The sequence below is a fragment of the Stegodyphus dumicola genome, chromosome X1 (assembly GCF_044657685.1).
Source record: "Stegodyphus dumicola isolate Sdum_Otavi_A_Nest chromosome X1, ASM4465768v1".
NCBI lineage: Eukaryota > Metazoa > Arthropoda > Arachnida > Araneae > Eresidae > Stegodyphus > Stegodyphus dumicola.
Window position 1 is genome coordinate 2,507,185 of NC_140780.1, and position 27,188 is coordinate 2,534,372.

General features: G+C 29.7%; 1 long non-coding RNA gene across 1 annotated transcript; it reads right to left on the minus strand.

Moving 5' to 3' along the window:
• Positions 1–1,810: 1,810 nt before the first annotated feature.
• Positions 1,811–27,188, minus strand: LOC146993055 (uncharacterized). Its single transcript, XR_015038596.1, has 4 exons — positions 26,576–27,188; positions 16,933–16,991; positions 15,455–15,524; positions 1,811–1,916 (listed from the first exon to the last, which is right to left on the minus strand). It is a non-coding gene; the product is annotated as an uncharacterized LOC146993055 (long non-coding RNA).

A 27,188-nucleotide genomic window follows, 5' to 3' on the forward strand; every position in this document is an offset into this window, starting at 1 on the left:
GAAATTATAGCAATATTTCACTCAGGGAAAGAACATATTGACTAGCTGCCCTGGTTCGAGCCCAGCTCTAATACAGCAAGCCGAAACACATCAAATGCCATTGAATGATACAGCATTTTGAAATGATGCAAAAAATTTAAAAGCAATTTCATGGAAGAGCTATTGTAATTACCTACATACTAACATTTTGACCAAAAATTAAAGAAAACTAAGATACTCTTTTTCTTTCGAAGGAATCAAAGTCATATACTAATGTAGGGATGCTCAACGTATCGTACTATAAAACCTAAACATAGGAATGAAATTTTGTCAGCTATGTGAGATGTCCAATAAAGAGAAATTCCGTAAATTGTAGAATAGAAGCTACGTCTGAAAACAGACGAAAGGTAAAACATAATTCAAATACTTTACTTTTAGCCTTGAAGCAGGTATTCTACATTAAACTGTATTAAACTACGTTAAACGTATAGCAATATCTTCAAGGATTCCATTTAATTTGTTTACTGCTAGAATTTCATTCATACATTCATCCATCAACACCGGAAAGAATTTATCTGCTACTTTAAACAATTTCCATCGACTGAAAATGAAGTTAAAAAAATCTTACAAATCTCAAAAGCAAAGGATGCCGAAGGATTTTCACATATGGAAGACAGAGAAGTCAAACAATGAATCAGAAAATTGAGCTTTTAACTAAAGATAAGATAAAGGAATTGTTAAATAACACAAAAGCAACATCTGATCTTTTAGCGGAGATTGACCCAATTAAAGAAAGAACAGGACACTTTAAAAGAACTAGTGGGAAACATGTACTCTTTACAGCGACACGGTTACAGTTGCATCAGTCGTTATTATAAGGAAAAGACATCAGCATTGTCAAAACATAATTCTGTCATGCATTTGCCAACAGAAGGATAAGAAGTCCAAAAGAAACTTTCAGAGTGCTCTTCGAAACAAAGTTGAAACTTAATCTGCAGAATTTTACTTCGATAATAATAAAACATCTCTGATTTGATTTCAAAATGAATTTTTTTTTATTGGAACCAATTTTAAATAGATCTTGACAAATTGATTCATTAAAACTTCACAATATGCCAAAATAGTTCATATTAAGGGAAACTATAATAAAGTATGCTTAAAACAACTAAGAAAAAGCACATTTTGAGCAGCCTTAACAGAAGACAATTTGGCTCCACTAACTTTCTTTACAAGTACTCATTAAATTTTTATTTACATTTCTTTTTTGTTCAACATTTAACTTTCAATGGTTTTAAGAGAAACAGCACTTGATAGAGAGACTCTAAATTCGGAAAAAGCTGAAACAAAATTCGTTTATACACAGGCAGTGCAATTAAACTGACCTGTTGGGGACAGAAGACCCCGTTGGACAGGGAAAACATTAGGCCACACAGAGAGGAAAATGTTTAGCCTCCTCCTCGTAATGCAAAAGGAGGCCACTTGGGAAAAATTACACTACAGCAGTAATTTTGAAACCACTACAAAGCAACAGAACTCTGAGAAATCTCAGACTTCGGATAATTACAGTGTGATTAACAGTTCCACCTCACTTCCAATATTACAATACAATATAATGAAAGCACCAATTCAGACACTTCAATATGGAATTCAAAACTTAAGAAATTAATGCATAAATGCTACCCTAAACATTAAAACATAATGTGAAGCGTTCATGTAACTAGTAAAACTCCAATATAAAGCAACATGTGAAAAGGGACATACAAATTATAAAATTCAAGCATTTCTAGTGGAAAGAAAGTTAATATAAAACAAGAATTACCAGCCACAGATGTCTTTTTGCTCTGCACTATTTCTCCGTTCTTTTCATCTTCGTTCTTTTTCTTTGATGATATCATGTTCTGCAATCCAAGAGTGCACAAAAATGATGACAAATTACACTAGAATAGGCCAAGGTGGGGAAAAAGGAATCATTAGATTTTAACTACTTTGAAATTAAAGAATAATTATACACAAAGAGAAATATCTAATATTGTTTCTTAATATATAAAACATCAAAAGTAGCCTTCTTTGTTTTAAATTCTAGCAACATGCTACATTGTTACTAAAATCATGACTGCAGTCGACAGAAAAGCAAATGATTTTCCTAATATGACAGAAGTACAGTAAACGAAGGGGGTTTTTAATGTATGGGTAAAACATGAACAATGAAAGAAAAAAAAATTAGACAGTTATTACGGATACACAGAATAAAAAGGGATAATGATCTTCGAGAAGAGTAAATAATTTCAGCGCTAGTAGAAAGATGGCACCAAAAGACAATAAGCAGGTAATTTTAAATGACAAAATAAACTTTACTGTTAGCTTTGAAGCAGTTGTTATATATTAAACTATCTTAATTCACACACAGAATTAGTGACATAACAGATCAAAAAAGAGTAAGAATCAAACTCGCAATATATTAACATTAAAAGAGTTATACATATAAACTTTTTTAGATTTTTTTTTAGAAAGGGCTCAAAAACACCATTCTAAAAACAGATTTCGAAGAACATCTTGGAAACAAAAGTCATAAACCATAAAAGAAATATTTCATTCAGCATTTTAACGTAAGAACTGTTTCTAATTTTAAGTTCTTTACTTAGGTACTCTCATCCATGAGAGAGGAACACTTAGTGCAATGTACGAGAAATTATCCTGAAATATTACCACGTCACTTTAGTGAAATTATAACAATATTTCACTCAGGGAAAGAACATATTGTCTAGCTTCTCGGGTTTGGGCCCAGCTTTAATACAGCAAGCCAAAACACATCAAATGCCATTGAATGATACAGCATTTTGAAATGATGCAAAAAATTTAAATGCAATTTCATGGAAGAGCTATTGTAATTACCTACATACTAAAATTTTGACCAAAAATTAAAAAAAACTAAGATACTCTTTTTCTTTCGAAGGAATCCTAAGCCATATACTAATGTAGGGATGCTCAACGTATTGTACTATAAAACCTAAACATAGGAATGAAATTTTGTCAGCTATGTGAGATGTCCAATAAAGAGAAATTCCGTAAATTGTAGAATAGAACCTACGTCTGAAAACAGATGAAAGGTAAAACAGAATTCAAATACTTTACTTTTAGCCTTGAAGCAGGTATTCTACATTAAACTGTCTTAATTCACATACAGAATTAGTAATATAATAGCTCAAAATATGTAAGAACCAAACACGCATTATGTAAACATTAAAAAAAAATCTATATACATTTATTAGTGTTACGAGGGTTTATTCTGAAATACTATAAGTTCATTTTCAAGGAATTGATAGAAATTTTCACTAAGGGAAGGGACATTCTGTCTGGCTGCCTAGGTTCCATCCCAGCTTCTGTTACAAAAGTTTCATAGGAGAATTTTAAAAATCCAGAAACGAAACTTATGAAGAAATTATTGAACATACCTGGTTCTATGATTTAGCCATTCTTACAGACATCATAACTAAATCTTAAACTTGAGGGGGAGGAGAGAACTAAACTAAAGTCTTTGAATTAAAGTGTATTATAAATTCATTTTAAATCAAATTAATTTTGTGAAAATATTACACAAATATAAGGAATATACATTTTTACCATAATGTAATGTACGTTTTGCCACTGTGAAAATTTCGAGAACTAAAGCGTGAAATATAAGAAAACTGAAACAAACATTTGGAAAATCTCATCAAGGTTAAGTTAGTTTCTAAATTAGATGTTTTGAGTGTATTTAAAATTAGGCCAACTACTTCATTCACTTCAAACCCATTACATAATACTAGTATTTAAGAAAAATGGTAAAAGATTGCAAATATGTTAAATAACAATTCTACTGATCTAGAAATGGAAATAACTGATTTTTATCTTAATTAAGATCAAGAATATCACAAAAAGCCATTCGAATAGTCCTAGATCAGAAAAATCATGAACTGTTAAACTTTTAAAAAGATAAATTTCTGCTTTCGAGCTACTAAAAAATGTGAAAGAGGATTTTCAACAACGAACTTGTTAAAATCAATGTTCAGATAGAGGATAACAAATAAACATCCGAACGACTGCATGGATTTAGCCATAACATCACATGTACCAGAGGGAAAAAAAAACTCGCAGAAGAAATGCAGATCTGGTTTTATGAATTAATTAACATTTAAATATTTAATATAAGTTAACTTATATTAAATATTTTAACAATTACTATTTTAATTTCAGGAATAATAGTTTCCTCAAAGTTTTGCAACTACTTCTATCTTCAATTAAATTTTTAAATCATACTAATCCTCTCCGACTTTTATAATAAAAAAACTAGTAAATTTTTTAACCTAATTTTATAATTAAATATTTTTTATTTTAATTTGATATAAAGTTTAAAAACTTAACAAAATTAAGTGAATGTTTATCAAAAACATTTCTTATAGGAAATAATTATAAGTAAAATCTGCTCAATGGATCCTTAATAGCTGCAGATCTCCTGTGCTAAGATAGCATAATCATTTGTCTTTTAATTTAAGGCTTGTATGAAAGATTTAACACCTTAATTTCTTTCTTTTATTTATTTAATTTAACTTATCTTAAATATAAAAAGATATTTATTATTAAGAAAGACGACAAGACCCTATTGAAATTTACTTTAGTTTAGCTGGAGCAGCTAATTAATTATTATTTTAATTTATTTCTTTAAATAAAATAGACCCAATTTATTTGATTTTTTGATCAAGTTACCGTAAGGATAACAGCACAATATTTTACTTAAGCTCTTATTTAATAAAAAGCTTGTGACCTCGATGTTGAATTAATATTCTTTTTGGTGCAACCACTTCAATAGAAAGTCTGTTCTACTTTTAAATAATTACATGATTTGAGTTCAAACTGGTGTAAGCCAGGTTGGTTTCTATCTTCTTCTTATTATTCTTAGTACGAAAGGACCAGAAAATATTTTAAAATCCATTTTTATACTATTCTAGAACAAAAATTTTTAGGTTATATTCAAATTTGTAAAGGTCCAAATAAAGTAGGCCTAATAGGAGTTATACAACCATTTAGTGATGCAATTAAACTTTTTAATAAAAACTTAATTAGACCTGAAATAACTAATATTTCATTTTCCTCTTCTCCTGCAATAGCTTTACTAATCTCTCTAATTATTATTCCCATTATCCCATTTTATTTTTTCATCTTATTTGACAATAAACATAATATTCTAACTTTTTTTATTCTTTCTAGACTTTCAGTTTATTCAATTTTACTAATTGGATGGTCAAGAAATTCTAAATATTCTTATATATGTAAATATTGGCTTTATCCGCAGAGTAGCACAAATAATTTCTTACGAAGTTTCATTCTTAATTATCCTTTTTATTTCTATTATTTCATTCTCTTACTCCTTTCCTCAAATTAGTGAACAACAAACATATTTATGATTTTTCAGATGAAATTCTATTTTATTTTTTATATGAATAATAAGATGTTTAGCAGAAGTAAATCGCTCCCCTTTTGATTTTGCTGAAGGAGAATCTGAATTAGTTTCAGGATTCAATGTAGATTATATAGGAGGAGGATTTGCTTTAATTTTTCTCGCTGAATATACTAGAATACTTATTCTTAGACTAATTTCCACATTAATTTTCTTTTACTCTCTTCATTCAACTTCTTTAATTATTTTAATTATAATTACAATTATAATACTTTGAGCTCGAGGAACTTTTCCTCGATTCCGATATGATATAAATATAAGATGAAAAATTTTTTTTACCCTTAATTCTCTTTTCTATCTCTTTTCCAATAATATTTTATTCATTTATCTTTTAAATCAAAAACTTACAAAGTTTTTATTTTATTTAAACTACATTATCCCTTTGCTACTTAAATTAATAATTTCTTAATAAATAATTTTAAAGGATAACCCTTAACTAATGCTTTCAAAACACTACTAATAAAATCATATTACTATAGCCTGAAACCTATAATTTATTCAAAAAACTACATACAAAAAAATAAATAAATAAATAAATAAAATAAATAAATCTAAATAAAACTCCTAATTCTCTATAAGGCAACTCTACCTCACAAGCCCCAATTCATGTTAACAAAACTCAATTTACTAAAAATATTCAAAACATAAACTTTATAAATGAATAAAACCCAGTTCTGCGAAAATTATGTTTATAAATAAAGGTAAAAATATCAAATTATTACAGATATTACTAAAGCAATAACTCCTCCAATCTTTCTTGGAATAGAACGTAAAATTGTATAAGCAAACAAAAAATATCATTCAGGCTGAATATGAGTAGGAGTTACTAACGGATTTAAAAGAATAAAATTTTTTACATCCATTAATATATATAAGGTATTTCTAAACAAATAAATATATAAAATAAAAATACTAAAGTAGTTATGCAAACACTATAAATATCATGTTCATGACAATAAAATTCAAAACCAAAAATTCATAAATAAGAGGTGAACCAAATCTAACAGATCAGGCACTTGCTGATTAGACATTTTTTTGGTTATTACCATAACCCGTGTGTGCAAAACACAGAATGCTCAACATCAGGCTTCTTAAACTTATTTCAGTCGTGACGTCTTTTTATCACTGAGATTTTTTCCGCAACCTCAGGTCCCTATAAGCATTGCATAAATCCGACACATGCATGAGTAAAACTGTCAGTTTTTTCACTTGTATTGTACTATTGTAGTTTCAGGTCATTAACTTTAATTTCTAATTTTAAGACACAGAACAATGTGAAAATTTTAAATAAGTAACAGACGAAATGACAGGCTCATATGCAAAGAAAGTAAAATGAACATTTATATTATAAAAAGAATGCATCAAAATGTTTTCTTTTTTTCTTTGTCTGTATTGTCTTATCTTTATCTATTTTCAGATACAGGGTGTAAAAATATTTTTTACTTGTAAAATTATTACAATAATTTAAAGAAATATCAAAACCACTCAAATATTTGGAAATGCCCTGCTGCAGGTTCCACCACCCCCAATGGGGTTGCGAACCACAGCTTAAGAAACTCTACTGAACATTAAAATATATGCCTAGGATGCACTGCAAGAGGCTGATCTACACTGCACTTATAGGAAAAAGACATACCAAACAACCATCATAAAACATTCAAAACTCGGCCTGCCAAAATTGGCTGTGTTACCACATCAACTAAATAAATAAATATACTAAGAGAGATACATAGAGAATATCGTAAAGTGCTATTTAATCTCAAGGAAATTTCCCTCATAATAAAAACTGACCAAAATGTGAGTCTGCAAAATTTGTTAACTCCACTAGTATGTAAGCGTTGGTAAGTTAAATACAGTTAGTTATTCATTAAAATTCTTTTAAGATAAGGTATTTTGTGGCTAGGATAGGTATTTTTAGTGTATGTACTAAATTGAATTTATGTTTGCTTGTCCCTTCTCAGTAAATGATGGGCAGCAAAACTAAACTTTAGTATTTTATTAAAAAATAATTTTAAAAAAAAAAAACCACTTCTCTCAATTTAAGTACATTTAACATACAAATGTCATTTGGAAGTCAAACATCAAAAATAAGCGTTGTATTTTTTGTTGTTTGACTTCTAAATTAATATTTGTTCGGCGTGTTATTGTATCTTAATACAAATATAAGTATAAAGCATTTATATTCGATGCTTAAAAAAATCCAATTATATACATTTTGTACATCAGAACAGGATAAAACATTCTCCTTCCAAATGAAAGATAATGCTTACAATGAATGTGTGTACACCTTCCTAACCAAATATCATACTTAGAATGAATGTGTGCTACGTTAACCAAAATGCTTGGCTGGTAAGACTCATAAACATTTTTTAACAGGACAGTAGGGAGTGCCAATATATGATTTTCTGACATTAATCAATGAAGGCAATTTTTATTCAAAATTATATGTTGATACACAGATATTTGAACCAAGGCAAATACATATATGAATTGAATTTAATAAAAATATAACTGTAGAATGAAATTAAAACTCAGCAGGTAATAAAATATCTGAATGCTATATTACACTGCACTTGAATTGGCGAATTGTGATTTACTTTGTTTGAAAACTGCAGAATGCTGCACCAACCTATCATGTAATCTAATGCTAAAGGCCCCTAACTTAAAAGTATATTTAAAGTGTATTGCTATGCTCTGTTTTAAGCTGCTCACAAAGTTAATAAATTTTGCATTTTATTTCACTCTGCTGTTATTAATTTAAGAACTTTTTATTCACATCATTAACCAAGGATTTAGCAGCCAGGTTTTCTCCTTCAGGATTTATGAAATATTATTATCAAGATTTTTAAATCTAACTTTGACTAAAGTTAATATTTTTTTTCTTAGAAGTGTAATATTATTAATCCGTATTATTAGCTCATTATTAATCTTATCAAACTGATAATATATATTTAGAAGTAGTAAATTATTCACATCCTGAAGAAATGCAAGATGATTCAGAACCATTAGTGATTGTAGATTTAGAAGACTCGGCAAAACAGCCAAATATTGATGATGAATTATGACTGTTATCGAAAACATTAGAAATGGGATCTGTTAAAAAATATAATATTACTGTTATAAAATGATGCAAAAGATTTGGTACTTACGTATTATCGCAACCAGGTTGGCGCGATTTGTAAGTTTGAGTAAAAAAGTATGAATAGAAAGAAAATGTACATTTATTAATTACAGATAATTTTTAATACAGTTTTTTTATATTATTTTGTTTTAAAATATAAAATAGCAATTAAACCCTTCCGGTTTCGAATTTGAATAAGTTGCAGAATTATTTTTTGGTGGAAATCTTTTGGCTATTGCTTTTAGCACTGATTGAAAACTGTCTTCGCCATTAACAGCTTGAGCTTGGCGCCATATAAATTCGATAAGGTATGAGTCAAGATGATGACGGGCTGTTCCTCTCTGTTTTTTGTTGCGCCATTTGGCTGAGCCCCACATGCACTCTACATGTTGTGTGTGAACGCCCGTGTTGGGATCCACAAAGTTATATTTGTGATTAACAGTTCCATGCAGAAATCCAGCATTTTCGAACTCACTTGTATTGTATTCTTTCCAGCAATCCGAATAAATGATGCTTCCTTCCTTGATATTTTTGCAAATTATTTCCATGAGGGTAACGGCGCATCTGTTAGGTACAGTAACCAAAAAAGTCTCTTTCTTTTCTCGGCAAATTCCGCCGAAAAACCATTGCTGTGGTAGTACACGCCCAGTGTTATTTTTCCTTTTTACAAAACTACGTATAACACATAGGGTTGCCGTAAGTAGGGTCGCCAAATTTGGCTATTTATGCGAATTTTGGCCTGGTTGCATTAATACATAAGTACCAAAGATTTTACAGAAGAAAACATGACTGGGGCAAGACGTTACATCGGTACACCATAGAATCATTGGGCCTATAGCAGGAGGAAATGTGAAAAATGCCTAGTGCCCTTGCTGGGTCTCGAAATTCAGACCTTGTAACTGGTAGCCAGTTGTGCTTTCCAATTACACCACAAAGACACGTACTAATGGAGGAGAAAAACCATACATCTGGCAAACTTAAATGGCGACTGGGGAGTGGAGAACCCTATTGCCAAATCTGGGTGGTGATGAATTATTGTCTACTAAATTTTAGTTCAGGTGCTGCTATAGAAGCATTAAGCTCATTATAACAGAAATGTGAGAAATGGGTAATGCGTTTAGGACTCAAAGCCCAGATTTTCAGACTGCTGACGAAATATGCTTTCCCGTTACACCATGAAAATCGTAAGGATGGAGAAAAACCATAGAATACTTGAAAATTTTCTTAAAATTAAACGAATTAAAGACAAATTTTAAAAATAAAACTACTGCTGAATTTAACACATTTGGTTGTGTAAAATGGAAGAGAAACATTGGCCCATCGCTTTTGTGAAATTAACGGAAGTATTAAAATGCCTTGGTCAGCATTAATTTTTTAGAGAATCATTAGATATGTTGTATCAAAGAAATGATGGAGATTTTTTCAAAATAATAGCTGCATAACAAAGATTACATTCACTATATCAGTAAAGATATGAAATATTTTATACCTTAAGCTGTGCAATAAGAGGAAAATTTACGACATCTGTTTGAAAAGCTAAATTTTGTTCAATAAACTGCACAAGAGATGGAGATAAGCCAGAACAAAATGACAATTATTACATACTTTGTTATTTGCAGAGAAAGTGAAACTGAAGAACTCTTTTTATTAGTTTTGGAGGCATATAATACTAAAAGTTGTTGCGTATATGAAAGGGTGGTTGAATGTTTAGAAAAGTGTAGAATTCAGAATGGTCAGGTCAGAACTTTTAAGGAACTAAAGAAAGATACCTGTAAAACAGCAGTATTTCATGCAACAGATAACTAAAATCCATTCATAATTTATACCAATGCATCATCTTATGCAGTACCAGCAGGCTTAGCACAATAAATAAATAAATAAAGTCATCAGAATCGACTGAGTTTTTAACCGAGCAATGCTCACAGAATGTAAGGTTTCAAAGATGGAATTTGGCCAGAAAAAGGTTCCAATGCAATTTTGCATATCAGAAAGAATACCATAAATACCAGGACTTAGAAGAGAAGGGCTAGCTCATAGAGCTTTTCCCTCTGAAGCAGAAAGTGAGAAGTGATGACATAGTCATGATGACACTGAGCGCGCAGATGCAATTTACAGCTTGAAAATTAGCGATTTTGAACCAGCGTTTGAAATGAGCTGTGTGTAAAAGATAGCTATAATTTGGAAGAGACAATGTTACTGCTTTATGCATTTTAGACTGAACCATTAAAAAATTTAATAATACTTACTCAATTTTAAAATAATAGATAAAATGTGCTACTCTTTTAACATAAAGTTCCGTAGGGTTTTTTTCAATTTTTATTTGCAGATTTTTTATTTAATGAATGTTTATTTCTAATCATTTCTTTATCTGCATGTGAACTGAGAGAATTTTTATACTGCTTCTAAGATAACTATAATAGCAGCTATTTAAATTTACTCAAAAAACAATTTTACATTGACATAGTTTTAAACATATATGACATACATGGCAACATTTCTGCTAACCTTATCAGGACTGGTATTCCTCTTTACTTGTTTTGGAAACATGAACTGTCCTGACTCGGAACAGGGAGCTTACTCAAGCTATGTTCAATAAATTGTGAAGTAGACAATACACACAGGAAGGGTATACGAAACCCTTTATTTTTCTATCTTTACAGAGGTTTCCGGAACTTCGGAATACAGAGACCAACCACTTGTGGTCTCAACGTAAGAATATAAAACTGCTAACTAAAATTCTAACTAAAACTAACTTTGGATTAATATACAAGTGCCTAACTTCAAGATTGGCCGTTTATTTAACAAAAGCCGTGTGTAGTACAGAGAACTGCTAACACTACGATACGTTTAAAATTATCAAGAGGATTAAACCTCTGGCCTTGAAGGCAACCAGCAACCGAGTAAAACTACTATGGCAAGCGGCCTGCTTCTAATAACTCCTTCCTCTCTCTTGCTTGGCAAAAATCCACAACTTAAGTACTTGACAAATTTGCATAAATAAGTTAAAAGCTTTTAATTCTGGCCGGATGTAGAAAATAAGAAGTGATAGTAAAGATTTTAAATAAAATAAACATTAGTAAAACTTAGGATCCTTACAACCTACGTTTGATTTTTTGCCTAATTGTAAATTTTACATTGTTATAATTCTCTTCCAATTCAATATAATAATTTTTTTTAATAATTTTGCAATTTATACTTATATCTATATTACAATTAAATAAATGTATGCAAGATTGTTACCTTAATTTTGACAAAATAGCTTTACTCAGAGTACCTAATACAGTTATTTAATTTTTCAAAAGTGTGAGTAAAGGAAGAAAGTCTTTTTATGCCAATTACTTTAATGTTTTATACTATTATATTTTATCTAGAATGCTAATTTAGCACAAAATCTAATCAATAATTAGTTACAAAGGATACAATAAGAATAACTTTAACAAGTACTTAACAAAATTAGTTTGTTAAATACTTGTTATTCTTGTTGGTACTATTCATAATACCGAAGATATTATCGATTAACTCATAGAAGTCAGATGCTTTTTGATTTCCTGTGGGGTGGAGTATATCTTTTGCTGTACTTTTTGAAAATAATGTTTTCTCTGGAGCAATTTTTTGTCTCTCGTTTCCCTTGACCATTAAATAATTTGGTTTTAGTTTGTGACACAATTTGATTTCTTCTCAATCTCTATTTAAAACCTCTTTAATAATATCAAAATTTCAAACAGTTACATCTTCTAAAACAAATCCTATATCTAAAACGCGGTTTCTCAGTAATTTGAGGCAGAGCGCGAAATGAGACTCTGATTCAAACAAACTGCACATTTTGAAAAGAACCAACTTAGTCAAGTTTAGAGTCATAGCAGAGTTTTCAATCTATATGCACTTCGTCGAAACTGAGAACGCATATTTTTTCTACAGAATACAAATATTCGCCTCTTTCCTTCTTTAGAGTAAGAACATTACTTTGAATTCTTGGAACTACACTAAAATTTAGCGCACCATTTCTTTAATTTGCTAATATTAGGTAAAGATATTCCAGTATTTTTCTGAATTTTTTTTCTTTCCAAAAATCATAGCTTTAAGATGACAGAGCTCTTGTGACAGTGCAACGTGAAATATCTTCACTAGTCCACCTGATTTTTTCCTTCTTTTTCAGTAATACATTAATCTGCGTCTTTATAAAAATAGGCTTTAGACATTTTTTCAAATTCTCCGATTTGTGCTTCCCCCCCCCCAAAAAAAAATTTCGCTATTTGAGATTTTAATTTACGTAATATGTAATATACCAATTTCTGTCTAGATGTCGTCCACCTTCTTTGTCTCTGAACAAACATTCTAAAATTTTTCTTTTCACTATTTTTCAATACTTTAATACAATTTTCTAAGGATATTATTTTGTTCTTCAAATTATCAATGCATTCTTGTTTATCCTTAAACTTAGGGCATTCAGGAATATCTATATTTTCATTTGTGAGTTTTATTTCAAAATTATTAAAATTTGATTTACTATTGTCATCATAATTTACTTTCCGCACAGCATTCCATTTCAACAGTTTCTTTTTGTGGCTATCCAAACAAGCAATTTTTCATATCATCTTCATAAACACTGCATAGAAAATGTTCGCTGCAGATTTTTCCGCTCTTCGCATTAATAGAATCTTGTCTTTGACATTTGTGTATCCATTCTTTCATCAAAAGCAAAACCTCATTTGGATCCTTTGGTCCCATGAAATAAAATATCTCATCCTTTTGTACTTCTGTAAGTGCTACGGCAAGTTACTACAGCGCAAAAAGCCATATTACGTAAATGGTACTTTACAATATAGAATTTAAAATAAAAACTGACTAAAATTATATATATATAAATTATTTTAAATATATACATTATTAGAAAACAGATATATATATGATTAAAGTTAATTTGGGATATGTAACCTCTAGAAAATCGTCTCGCAGCTGAATGAAACTACAGTTTTACACGCGGGAAATCAGAACAGGTGGCATCACAGTGATGTCAGATTATTGCCTGTTACGTCCCCCCACTAGGCTCGCATCGGCGAGGAGTCGAACAAAGAAATGAGCTAGCCCTTTCTATTTATCCCTGATAAATACAAAGATTCTCTTTGCAGCTTGATCATCTAATCACAGTAAAAATGTAATTATTTACTTCAGCTAGTTTCTCATATCTTTAGATATATTTATATTAAAAAGTGTCTTATTGACAGAAAGATTAACTTTAAAAAAAAAAGATCTTATTGACAATTAGCACAATTCTAGTATTCAAAGTGAAAGTTAAATTAAGAAATGACTATTATTTAAAGAGAGATAATTATGATGAGGTGGGCTCTGAAGATGCATAACATTTCTCAGTATTAAGTCATCTTCTTCATAACATTTGCCAACTCTTTAAAAGGATGCATTCATCTTGTGTCCAAAAAGACTTCAAGCAGTATCTAAATTGGGCGATTTCATGTGATACCACCGACAGCGAAAGTGACAATGAAATTGCAATATAGATAAAGAGAATTGTTATCTATTGGAAGCAGACATTATTTTGAACAAATATGTAAATTTTGATATAAAACTAATGACTTCAAAATGAGGCCTAACTTCATAATATATCAAAAATATATTTTAATTTCAGAAATGAAATGGCAAAAATAAAGGAGAAAATGAAGATTTAATTACATCTTTCTTTTAGAAGGCAATGTATTAGGTTAGCCTGCTCAAAAATTTCGTTGTTCTCACAATATTGGTTAAAAAACATTTTAGAAATTTATTTCAATTTAATTCGCTTAATTAGTGAAGAAATAAAAGGAAAAAATTTACTAGACACAAAATCAAGAACTCTGTAAAGCAGACAGTTCATGGTGAGGAAAGCAAGAAGGGTTTGGAAAAAAACTATGTGATCTTAGAGACCCGACTGCCCTTTGTGCTGTAATGCCTGATTGAACATTTTTCTAGAAGCAGAACAATATTTCATGAGAAAATATTATCTGAAAATTTAAGAAGTATTCTAAAATCATATATCAAGAAATGGGGGAAGGAAAGCATTTGGAATGACTTTTTTTCTCCAATACCAAGAAAGGTCAATGTTAATGAAGTGGGACATTCTACAAAATACTGCCAAATCAGACATTAAAATTTGAAGATTAAAGGTCACAGTCTTTATCTGGTGAATAAAATACACACATCTGTATTTTATGCAAAATGCGAATTTGTTTCAAAACAAAATGTACCACAAGATGGATAAAAATATAAGTAAAATAAAATCTCAATCAAAACATTACAAACAATAACCAAATCTCAATTTCTCATCACAAATATACTGCATACAGATAAGTAAAACATATTTCAAAATTCCGTACTCTTCTCCGTATTCTTCGTTATGACTGGATTCAGAAATTTATGCCTGTATGCAAGCATGTATGGATATATGTGTTCATGTATGCAAATTCTGAATCCAGTCCCAATAATGGAACAATCCCCAAAATTCATATGTATTTCTTGTATGTGTATATATGTATTAATTATATATTAAACATTCATATATTTATAAAATACATTTGCCAGCGAATTACAGTTATGGTGAAATAAAAACAAGGAAATGACATTTAAAAAAATGATCATTACATGGAATTCCTGATAATTAAAATTTTGCAATTAATTTAATTGATTCTCTGTAAAAGATATGACATATTATATGACAAAGATATCTTCGTAATGCAAACAAACTGTATCAAATTGATCAAGTCCAAACATAAAATCCATCTCACAAAATACACAGGTAAAATAAAATAAAGCTAAAAATAGCCAGTTCTTAATCTCAAAATTATTTAAATTTTAAGAATATGATTCACCATCATTTCCATGTATAATGCATCCTTCAGTGGCAAGGTATGAATCAGTGGTACTGCTGTGGTATGACTTCTGTTTTATGGAAAGGAACAAAATGATTGAAAAATCAAGAAACATAATGATTATTATGCAAAAATTAAATAATAATCTGACATAAAGTGTTTATCTAATGAAATCAAATTTCAATTAAAAATCAAAATTAAGGTTACAGTACTAAAATGGTAGTAAAAATCTGATGTAAAAAAAAAGTAAAAAAGTAAAAATCTGACGTAATTTCAAATAATTCAAAATATTAATATAAAACACACAGATACATGCATATGTATAGATTTTCACAGTTTTGTTAGCTAAATACTACAATTTTATTAAAATTTACATTTCACTAAATCATACATACTAATCTATTTTTTGATTGCTCAAAAAAGAAAAATTTCAAAGCTTTCAGATTTTATTTTAAACTCAAACAGCCTTTTACAGAGAAATATATGCTTTGACAGTATTTGGGCTAATGCCATTATAGGTTAATAATATTTAAAAACAGCATATCCTTAGAATTTCCCATAGACAGTCTTGCATGCTGGAGACAAAATGTAGTTTATTCCCTACAGTGTTCCCACTGATTGCTTTGAAATTGTTGAGATTTTAATCAAAAACTCGTCAAATTTTTACAAAACATGGAACAGACAATAAAGCAAATTCTAAATCCGGGCTTCCAAGTGCCCACATTCAGGTGCAAGAATATATTATTATTCAAAATGTCATGACTCCAGGTGCCATTATTTTTTTCACAATGCGAGAAACATACACATATTCATGCAGATTCTTCATTATTTAGTTCTTTTAAAATTATAAAGGATGATATAATTTGAAAAGTGATACGTCACATTTCAGTGACTCATTGCAAAATGCCATTTTGAGAATAACAGCCCTTTTAGGCTTTAAAAAAAAAATGGCTAAGTTTAGGTTACTTTATCGAGGGCAAGATTTCTGCATTTCTAATTTTCAGAAATTCCTATTATTTCAGTATAATCAGTAAGAAATTCTGATGCAAACAATAGCTTTTTACACAAGTAGATCTTGATCAAGTAGTTAGATCTTCATGAATATTAACAAGTATTGCATATGAGAAACTGCTAGAGTTTAATGCAGCAGTTGTTCATCTTAAAGAATGGTTCATGGACTGTAAAGAATTTTGGCACGGTATCCAGTCATTCAATAAATTATCCACAAAATCTTTAGAGAACAGGGCCTTCAGAAGTTTTTCCTCACCCAATAGCTACAAATACACTTTTCTATAATAAAAATAAATAATATTTCCCATTCTGCAAGGCACACTCAAGGATATTTTACATTCTTTCATAATATTACTCATATAATTAAATAAACTTTCAACAAAATGGAAGGTCTATGGAGTCAAGTTAAAATGGATATAATCAATTATATCATTCACTTTCTAAAAAAGATAATGCATAAAAGTTACCTTTACAGCTACCTCAGCCGTCTTTGTTGCCTATTCCTCCTTGAACACAGAGCTTCCAGCTGTTAAAAATTTAAGCAAATTTCAGGACACAGGATAAATGAAAATGTAAATTTATGTAAAAAAAGCAACCTTAGTTTAGCATACACTTTAAATAAAAGTCTGCCCATTTCAAGGAAAAACACGTACAGGATCCTTGTTAAAAGTAGGTGGCTGTGAACTGTATGCATGATTTCATAAAAGTGTAAGTGAAAAACCTAACAATATTTATTGGCTTTAACTCATAATAATGCCGCTTAAATGGGGAAAAGAATGAGTAAGGTTTACAGTTTGCTGCCAATTTATCTGGGCACAGGAAAAAGTGACTTCATGTGGGCCGAATACTTGTTTATCAGTTACTGGTTAGTGCTGGGTTCTTGCCATTGACACTGCATGGTGCTGCATTTGTTAAAAAAATTCCAAATTATTCTAACCATGAAGGAATATTTCGCCTGGCATTAAAATTTGATACAAATATTTCAATTAATTAATTAGTGATGATTTAAAACATTTCAAAAATGATAATCACATAAAAAACAGTCAAGTGATTACTTTTAAAACTGAACTATGGAGATTTTAAGAACATTAAAAAACCTGAAAAAAGTAGTTATGCAAACACTATAAATATATATATATATATATTTTATGTGAAAAGTGTTCGACACACGAACAATACACTTTTCACATAAAAAATATCATGTTCATGACAATAACATTCAAAACCAAAAATTCATAAATAAGAGGAGAACCAAATCTAACAGGCACTTGCTGATTAGACATTTTTTTGGTTATGGTATGCCGTGTGTGCCAAACACAGAATGCTCAACATCAGGCTTCTTAAACTTTTTTCAGTCGTGACCTCTTTTTATCACTGAGATTTTTTTCGCAACCGCAGGTCCCTATAAGCATTGCATGAATCCAACACATGCGTGAGTAAAACCGTCAGTTTTTTCACTTGTAATGTACTATTGTAGTTTCAGGTCATTAACTTTAATTTCTAATTTTAAGACACAGAACAATGTGAAAATTTTAAATAAGTAACATATATATTATAAAAAGAATGCATCAAAATGTTTTCGTTTTTTCTTTGTCTGTATTGTCTTATCTTTATCTATTTTCAGATACAGGGTGTAAAAATATTTTTTACTCGTAAAATTATTACAATAATTTAAAGAAATATCAAAACCACTCAAATTTTTGGAAATGCCCTGCTGCAGGTTCCACCACCCCCATTGGGGTTGTGACCCACAGCTTAAGAAACTCTGCTCAACATTAGAATATCTGCCTAGGATGCAGTGCAAGAGGCTGATCTACACTGCACTTATAGGAAAAAGACATACCAAACAACCATCATAAAATATTCAAAACTCGGCCTGCCAAAATTGGCTGTGTTACCACATCAACTAAATAAATAAATATACTAAGAGAGATACATAGAGAATATCGTAAAGTGCTATTTAATCTTAAGGAAATTTCCCTCATAATAAAAACTGACCAAAATGTGAGTCTGCAAAATTTGTTAACTCCACTAGTATGTAAGCGTTGGTAAGTTAAATACAGTTAGTTATTCATTAAAATTCTTTTAAGATAAGGTATTTTGTGGCTAGGATAGGTATTTTTAGTGTATGTACTAAATTGAATTTATGTTTGCTTGTCCCTTCTCAGTAAATGATGGGCAGCAAAACTAAATTTTAGTATTTTATTTAAAAAAAATAAAAAAAAAAAATTAAAAAAAAAAAAAAAAACTTCTCTCAATTTAAGTACATTTAACATACAAATGTCATTTGGAAGTCAAACATCAAAAATAAGCGTTGTATTTTTTGTTGTTTGACTTCTAAATTAATATTTGTTCGGCGTGTTATTGTATCTTAATACAAATATAAGTATAAAGCATTTATATTCGATGCTTAAAAAAATCCAATTATATACACTTTGTACATCAAAACAGGATAAAACATTCTCCTTCCAAATGAAAGATAATGCTTACAATGAATGTGTGTACACCTTCCTAACCAAATATCATACTTAGAATGAATGTGTGCTACGTTAACCAAAATGCTTGGCTGGTAAGACTCATAAACATTATTTTAACAGGACAGTAAGGAGTGCCTATATATGATTTTCTGACATTAATCAATGAAGGCAATTTTTATTCAAAATTATATGTTGATACACAGATATTTGAACCAAGGCAAATACATAATGATATGAATTGAATTTAATAAAAATATAGCTGTAGAATGAAATTAAAACTCAGCAGGTAATAAAATATCTGGATGCTATATTACACTGCACTTGAATTGGTGAATTGTGATTTACTTTGTTTGAAAACTGCAGAATGCTGCACCAACCTATCATGTAATCTAATGCTAAAGGCCCCTAACTTAAAAGTATATTTAAAGTGTATTGCTATGCTCTGTTTTAAGCTGCTCACAAAGTTAATAAATTTTGCATTTTATTTCACTCTGCTGTTATTAATTTAAGAACTTTTTATTCACATCATTAACCAAGGATTTAGCAGCCAGGTTTTCTCCTTCAGGATTTATGAAATATTATTATCAAGATTTTTAAATCTAACTTTGACTAAAGTTAATATTTTTTTCTTAGAAGTGTAATATTATTAATCCGTATTATTAGATCATTATTAGTCTTATCAAACTGATAATATATATTTAGAAGTAGTAAATTATTCACATCCTGAAGAAATGTAAGATGATTCAGAACCATTAGTGATTGCAGATTTAGAAGAATCAGCAAAACAGCCAAATATTGATGATAAATTATGACTATTATCGGAAACATTAGAAATGGGACCTGTTAAAAATATAATATTACAGTTATAATAAGATGCAAAGGATTTTACAGAAGAAAACATGACTGGGGCAAGACATTACATCGGTACACCATAGAATCATTGGGCCTATAGCAGGAGGAAATGTGAAAAATGCCTAGTGCCCTTGCTGGGTCTCGAAATTCAGACCTTGTAACTGGCAGCCAGTTGTGCTTTCCAATTACACCACAAAGACACGTACTAATGGAGGAGAAAAACTATACATCTGGCAAACTTAAATGGCGACTGGGGAGCGGAGAACCCTATTGCCAAATCTGGGTGGTGATGAATTATTGTCTACTAAATTTTAGTTCAGGTGCTGCTATAGAAGCATTAAGCTCATTATAACAGAAATGTGAGAAATGAGTAATGCATTTAGGACTCAAAGCCCAGATTTTCAGACTGCTGACGAAATATGCTTTCCTGTTACACCATGAAAATCGTAAGGATGGAGAAAAACCATAGAACACTTGAAAATTTTCTTAAAATTAAACCAATTGAAGACAAATCTTAAAAATAAAACTACTGCTGAATTTTACACATTTGGTTGTGTAAAATGGAAGAGAAACATTGGCCCATTGTTTTTGTGAAAATAACGGAAGTATCAAAATGCCTTGGTCAGCATTAATTTTTTAGAGAATCATTAGATATATCATATCAAAGAAATGATGGAAATTTCTTCAAAGTAATAGCTGCATAACAAAAAAGATTACATTCACTATATCAGTAAAGAAATGAAATATTTCATACCTTAAGCTATGCAATAAGAGGAAAATTTATGACATCTGTTTGAAAAGCTATATTTTGTTCAATAAACTGCACAAGAGATGGAGATAAGCCAGAACAAAATGACAATTATTACATACTTTGTTATTTGCAGAGAAAGTGAAACTGAAGAACTCTTTTTATTAGTTTTGGAGGCATATAATACTAATGTTTAAAAAAATGTAACATTGACATTCAGAATGGACAGGTCAGAAATGTAACATGAAAGGGTAAAGAAATGAGTTTACTTTTAAAAACAAAACCTAGCCCATTTTATGCTCTGTCTGATTCTCGCATACTAAATTGAGTTATAAGTTGTGTGCGAAAAGCATTGAGCTCATCAAAGCTTTTATCATATACAGTTAACTGAAGCAGCTATCATATAGCAGGTTGGAAAACAAATTCAAAGCAGTATTTCCTTCTTGAGAGAGGTCTCCAAAGTTGACGAAAGTGAAGTGATAAATAGACAAAATTTGAAAAATAAATAAATAAAATAATAATTAAAAAGGAATAAAAACGTTTTGTAAGTTATTTTACTAAGAAGTTTAACAGTGATATGATAAACTTAGATGCATAACATTTCTCAGCATTAAGTCATCTTCTTCATAACATTTATAGCATTTTATAGTTAGCCTTGCCAACTCTTTAAAAGGATGTATTCATCTTGTGTTCAAAAAGACTTGAAGCAGTATCCAAAAAGACTTCAAGCAATAAAGGAGAAAATGAAGATTTAATTACATGTTTCTTTTAGAAGGCAATGTATTAGGTTAGCCTGCTCAGAAATTTCTTTGTGCTCCCAATATTAGTCAAAAAACATTTTAGGAATTTACGCATTTCAATTTAAATCGATTAATTAGTGAAGAAATAAAAAGAAAAAGCTTGCTATAAACCCTAAAGACACAAAATGAAAAACTCAGAAAAGCAGAGAGTTTGTGATGAGACTCGGAAAAGCAGGTTTGGGAAAACACTGGGTGATATTAGAGACCCGACTTCATTTAGGAATATTATGAAACCTAAAAAATGAGCAAAAATAACATAAGAAAATATATTAAAGAAACTGCTTAAGCTGCATGCATACCAAACATATTTGCATGAAAGAATAATTTTATTCCAAATGTGGGAAAACAGGCAACACAAAGATTACACTTGCTTGTGATTACACTTACACCTGGAAACCTGAAAAAAGTAAGAAAGGTCGAGCATAAGGATGTTGAAAAGATGCTTCTTAAATAGTTCAGCATAACTACATAATATTAAAAAAAAAAAAAAAAAAAAAAAAAACAATAACTGGGCAAATGCTTGCAATGAAGGCCCCTGAGTTTATGAAACATTTTTAGCAGACTGCCTTTTATGCTGATATGGCTGACTGAATACGTTCAAAAAGCAGAACAATATTGGAATGCTATTTCTCTCCAATACCAAGAAAGGTGTTTTCAATGACAATGAAGTAAGACTTTCTACAAGATGCTATCAAATCGGATATTAAAAATTAAAGAGTAAAGATGAACAGTTTTTAAAGTGTCGAAAATCCCAGGAAAATATTTTCAAAATTTTAAATATTTAAAGCTACTTTCACATTCCAATTGAAAAAAAGAATTTAAAAAAAAGCAATAATAATGCCGTTTGGGTTATATGATGATGAATGAGCCCCACCTATGTTTCAAGAATTCATCAATGATATGTTTTTTGGACTGTACTTTGTTTTCGCATATTTAGACGACATTTTAGTAGCTTCTCCAACGGAAGATAAACATTCAGAACATCTAAAAGTAGTTTTCTCTCTATTCGAACACACATACATCTTGGGAAGTCGGTTATAGGAAACTGGAATGACCACAATTTAATTATGCAATTTTTTTTCAAAAGCTAGGCTTAGCAGTGACTGAGGCACCCATCATGTAAGGGTTGTGTCAGTTTAAGTCAGTTTTACACAAACACCTGATATGTGCAGATTTATGAGTAATGAAACTAAATAAAGTATTTTCCATGTAAATAATATGGAAATACCTTTATAATTGAAGGATCTATATGTGCTTTGAATAACAAATACAAAATGCAAGTATTTACATCACAATCTCTTGCGGAAAGTTAATAATATAAACACTATTGCATTTATTATGAAATTTCTTTGTTTGATAATCTAAGAAAGAGCATAAAACTTTACATTCTTAGAATTGATTTTTAAAATATATTAAAGTTCTAATATGCTAAATGATATTAAAGTAAAACTATTTTTTAAAACAAGAATGCTACATTTCTTCCATGCCTAGATATTTTTTGGCCGAGTCAAAAAAGTAAACATGCAGTAATCAAAATTAAATGTCATTTTTATATTCAACAAAGGTACTACACACTATAATTCTTATATGTTTAATATATATATTTAGAAACCTCATACGTGTAAATTATTTATAATTTTTTAATTAAAAAAGTACATTTTTGATAAACAGCAAATAACTGTGAAATAATACAAATAGCAATAAAATTAGAATTTAAAGTGAATCAATTTTAAAGCTCTTTCTTAGTGTAGTTTTTCTTGCTTTTAACAAAGTAAAATCAACAATATTATTTCATAAAATCTACTTGGTTGTTTAATTTATATTCTGTAGAGAAAACAGTAATATTTGAAAAAGTTTTTTTTTCTTTTTTTTAATAACAATGATATATTAAATTTTTTTTTTTTTTTTTTGTTATTATAAGTTTTTCTGAAATTTTTTTTCTTCACAGTAATAATTGACAACATTGAAAATATTCGTAATGCAGTTCCTAAATTTGGGTAGAGTAAACTTTAAGGTACCCCTTGTATTATGGCGAAGTTGTTTAATTTATCGCCAAGTTGTTGTTTTATTTATGGTAGCCTGAGTAGTTGAATGTTATGGAAACCTTATTGTGACGTAATCGGGTGCATGATTCTGGGAAATATGTTATGTAAGCGTTTTTGTGGTGTGTGTTAAAACCGTTTAGATGGATTTGAATGGTTTGTTGGAAGAAAGGCTCAGATGGTCACTATGTGAAGCGTTCGATCCGAAAGAGTACATGATTTGAAAAAAGTCATTTGAGTATGATTGATATTTTGATTTTTACGTGGCTCTGGGTGTACGAAGCGAACTCGAAAATCATGGTAAGTGAATATTTGCTTTTGGTAGTGCTTAAATGTATAACATGTTTTTCCTTTTTTATGTTATTTTATTATTTGGTTTAAAATGTATTTTACTGAGATTATGTATTTTTTTGTTTGCCTATATTGTTGACTTTGGTGCTCCTTTTTAAGTGAAAATATATTGATGTGTACATGGAAAAAATAAAGGCAGTGCACAATGCAAGTTTGTGCAATTCTGGGATTTTTTTTTTAAAGTGAAAATAGGTCAGCGTGTACATGGATAAAGTTAAAAGAGTGCGCAATGCCATTTTTGTGCAATTCGAAGATTTTTTTTAAAGTGAAAATAGGTCGACGTGTACATGGATAAAGTCGAAGAAGTGCACAATGCCATTTTTGTGCAATTCGGGGGGTCTTTTTAAGCGAAAATAAGTTGATGTGTACACGGATAGCGAGTTTGTGCAATTGTTTGTCTTGTTATTTTGGCTTTGTGTAGCTGCGATTTTTGGCGCAAAAATCGCCGCTTCGCAAACCAAAATAACGAGTCAAAGAATTGCACAAAATCGGTATCCATGTACCGCCAAGTTTCGCCAAGGGGTACCCTAAACTATACTTTTACCCCTGAATTTACATAAGACTGAGTTAAATTGTATTCCTAAATTATTTTTAAAAACAAAATCTGATCCTATTCTAACTACCAGAATTATTAAAATACTGTGGTTTTTAAGTGCTAAATTGATCCTTTCAAAATATCTGAATCCAATGACATTCATTTTATGCAAGTTAGAAATTTTAATTTGGGAACTATCTCATTTAATTTTTTTCGGTTAATGTTTGGATTATGGTAACTTGGTGATTTTTTGGCGACCAACCCTGCTACAGCAACCTGCTAGGTTTTGTTTGGACGCCATTTTGTTTTCACGAAGTAAAGGCATTTTTTCTCCCCTTTTATCTTTTCTTTCTTTTTACTTAAAATTTTTTTCCAACAATCTGCTAGTCGAATTACGCTTATGCTAGAACTTTTATGGAACAAAAGTGCTTAATCATGACGAAGATTAGGTGCGAAATTGGGAGAAAGTGCAGAATCGCCCACTGTGTGCCACGTTTTTAAGAATTGCACATATACGGTATTAATACACACGTCAACCTATTATCACTTAAAAAAACTTCCCAGAATTTCACAAAAATGGCATTGCGCACACTCTTGACTTTATCCATGTACACTGCTAAATTCCTAGCTAGTAACCTTTATCGCCTTACCAAAATGTCGCCAAACTACCTGTTGCCATATTCCAAAGATTAGCCTTTTTTTCATATCACCTTTTTTAGCCATGAAATTTTTTGAGGAGATTGAAACATACATCTGTCACTTCTATAATTTAAACTATGAAAAAAAATTTTTTTTCGAAAAATTAGTTCTGCTATCAGTTGATTCTTGGGAATCTGATTTACTAACCTTCCTTCACTTTTCTCCCTATTCTATTGATACATTCATATTTAAAGCTCTCATTTTTCATAAAGAATTAGAAAATCCATTTATTACATGTTTGTTTAATTCAACATGGCATATTGTACCAGAGCTATTTCCTTAAAGAAAGGTGGTGGAATTTTTATGGGGCATTTATATTAACTATAATAGAATATTATAATTAACATAACAGAATTGTTGTGTGACCTTGAAAAATTAAATTTTACAACAAACCCATCTGCAGGTAAACATTAAGCCAATCACTTTGTTAAGAATGCAGTTTTAAAAGCCTTTTGATTGTAAAACTTTATTTACTTTTTTTTTCTTGCATTATTAAATTCTAAACAAATAAAAATTTGAAACTGATTTACTTAAAGAGGCGTATAGGAAGTCTCATATAAATCTGATGCATTTAGATAAATATGAAGAATAATTTTTAGTTTTAATTTATAAAAATATAATATGAGTTTTCTGTGTCACTTAAAATATGAAATCATTAATACTAATTTACTGATTTCATTTGAATTGATTATGTGGGTGCGATTGTCCTCAAGGATGTAGTGCCTATTTTAGCAATTTAATTTTAAAAATTTACAGTTAACTTGGCTCCTTTCACCTCAGCATAATTGAAGCATAACCAGGATGAGTATGAGTTGCCTCACACTTGTCCTTGTCACACTGTCAATACATACTTCAATAATGTATTGATTTACATTAACTCTTATATCACTGAAACAGCAAACATTTATAATTCATATAAATCTAAAGTTATCTTTTATATAAATTTTTAGATAAATATTTTTAATTTTAACATTTTGTATAAAACTATTAACCAATAAACATTCCTTTGCAATGAATTTGCATTATGTGACCTTGAAACCTTAATTTTTTTTTTTACAATTTCCCTTTTAATGGATGAATTAAAGCACATATTGGCTGTTATAGAAAAGTGATCTGCATTTATATTAACAAAAATAATTTAAAAAATAAATAAAAAATTAACAATCACTTTAAAATCACTGGTCATCTTTATACATTTAAGGTCCAATTCAAAATATGTGTTAGAGCTACCTACACAACGTTTTTTTCCCTGCATTTTAGGAACACATCTCGAAAATATGAATAAGATTTATTTCAAACTAACATATATTTCAAACTGTCTTTATTAACAACGTCGCTAACACAGAATCACTGAGATCAAAATTAGGATTCTAACTAACAATATTCAAAATCACCTTTCAAATATTATTTTTACATAAAATAATTTTGCCCTTTACTTTAAAATCGTAAAATGTAACACAAATTATCAGAAATTTGAAAAGAAGTAGAGGAAACTAACTAGGTTCAGAAAACACAAATCACCCGGTGACTATTTACCAAAAGTCACCAGAAAATACATATCGTCAAAAATTAAACAATAAACACTACTTAAGATAAAAATTAGTACTTTTATTTAATTTACTGTCAAAGGCGTGAAAAGAACATGTCAGACATCGGAAACAAAATATAAGTGATTCAAAGTTACGCGGTACATTATGCGGTTACGGGTTTGTCTAAGGGTATGAGATTTCCTTGGACTTTCATTCATTCATTCCAATTTTTCACTTGCGAAAATATTCAGTGCTTGTATTTTTTTTTTTAATTTTTATTGAATCCCGAAATTACTTAACCTTGAAGCAGCTTTCTATAGACTAAATTATTTGTATTGTTGCAACAAGAACGAAAAACCTATGTCTCCGTTTTAACCGAAATCCTGCAATTCTGCAACGCTATTGGCTGCTTAGAAATTCCGTGATTTTGCTTCGGTTACCATATTTAGCCTTTTATCATTTACTTGGCAAAAAGAAAAATGCAAATCAAATTAATCTGTGTTGCTCAATATCAGTCTAATAGATAATTACGTAGATAATTTTGAACTGCAGTGATATAAACGTAACTTACAAAGCATAAAAAAGATAATAAATAAAATGAAGTGAACGTAAATTAAGTTTTAAGCAAGCAAATGACGAAAAATTGCATTGAAACGCAATTAATTTTCAAAAATCTTATTGTTAAAAAAA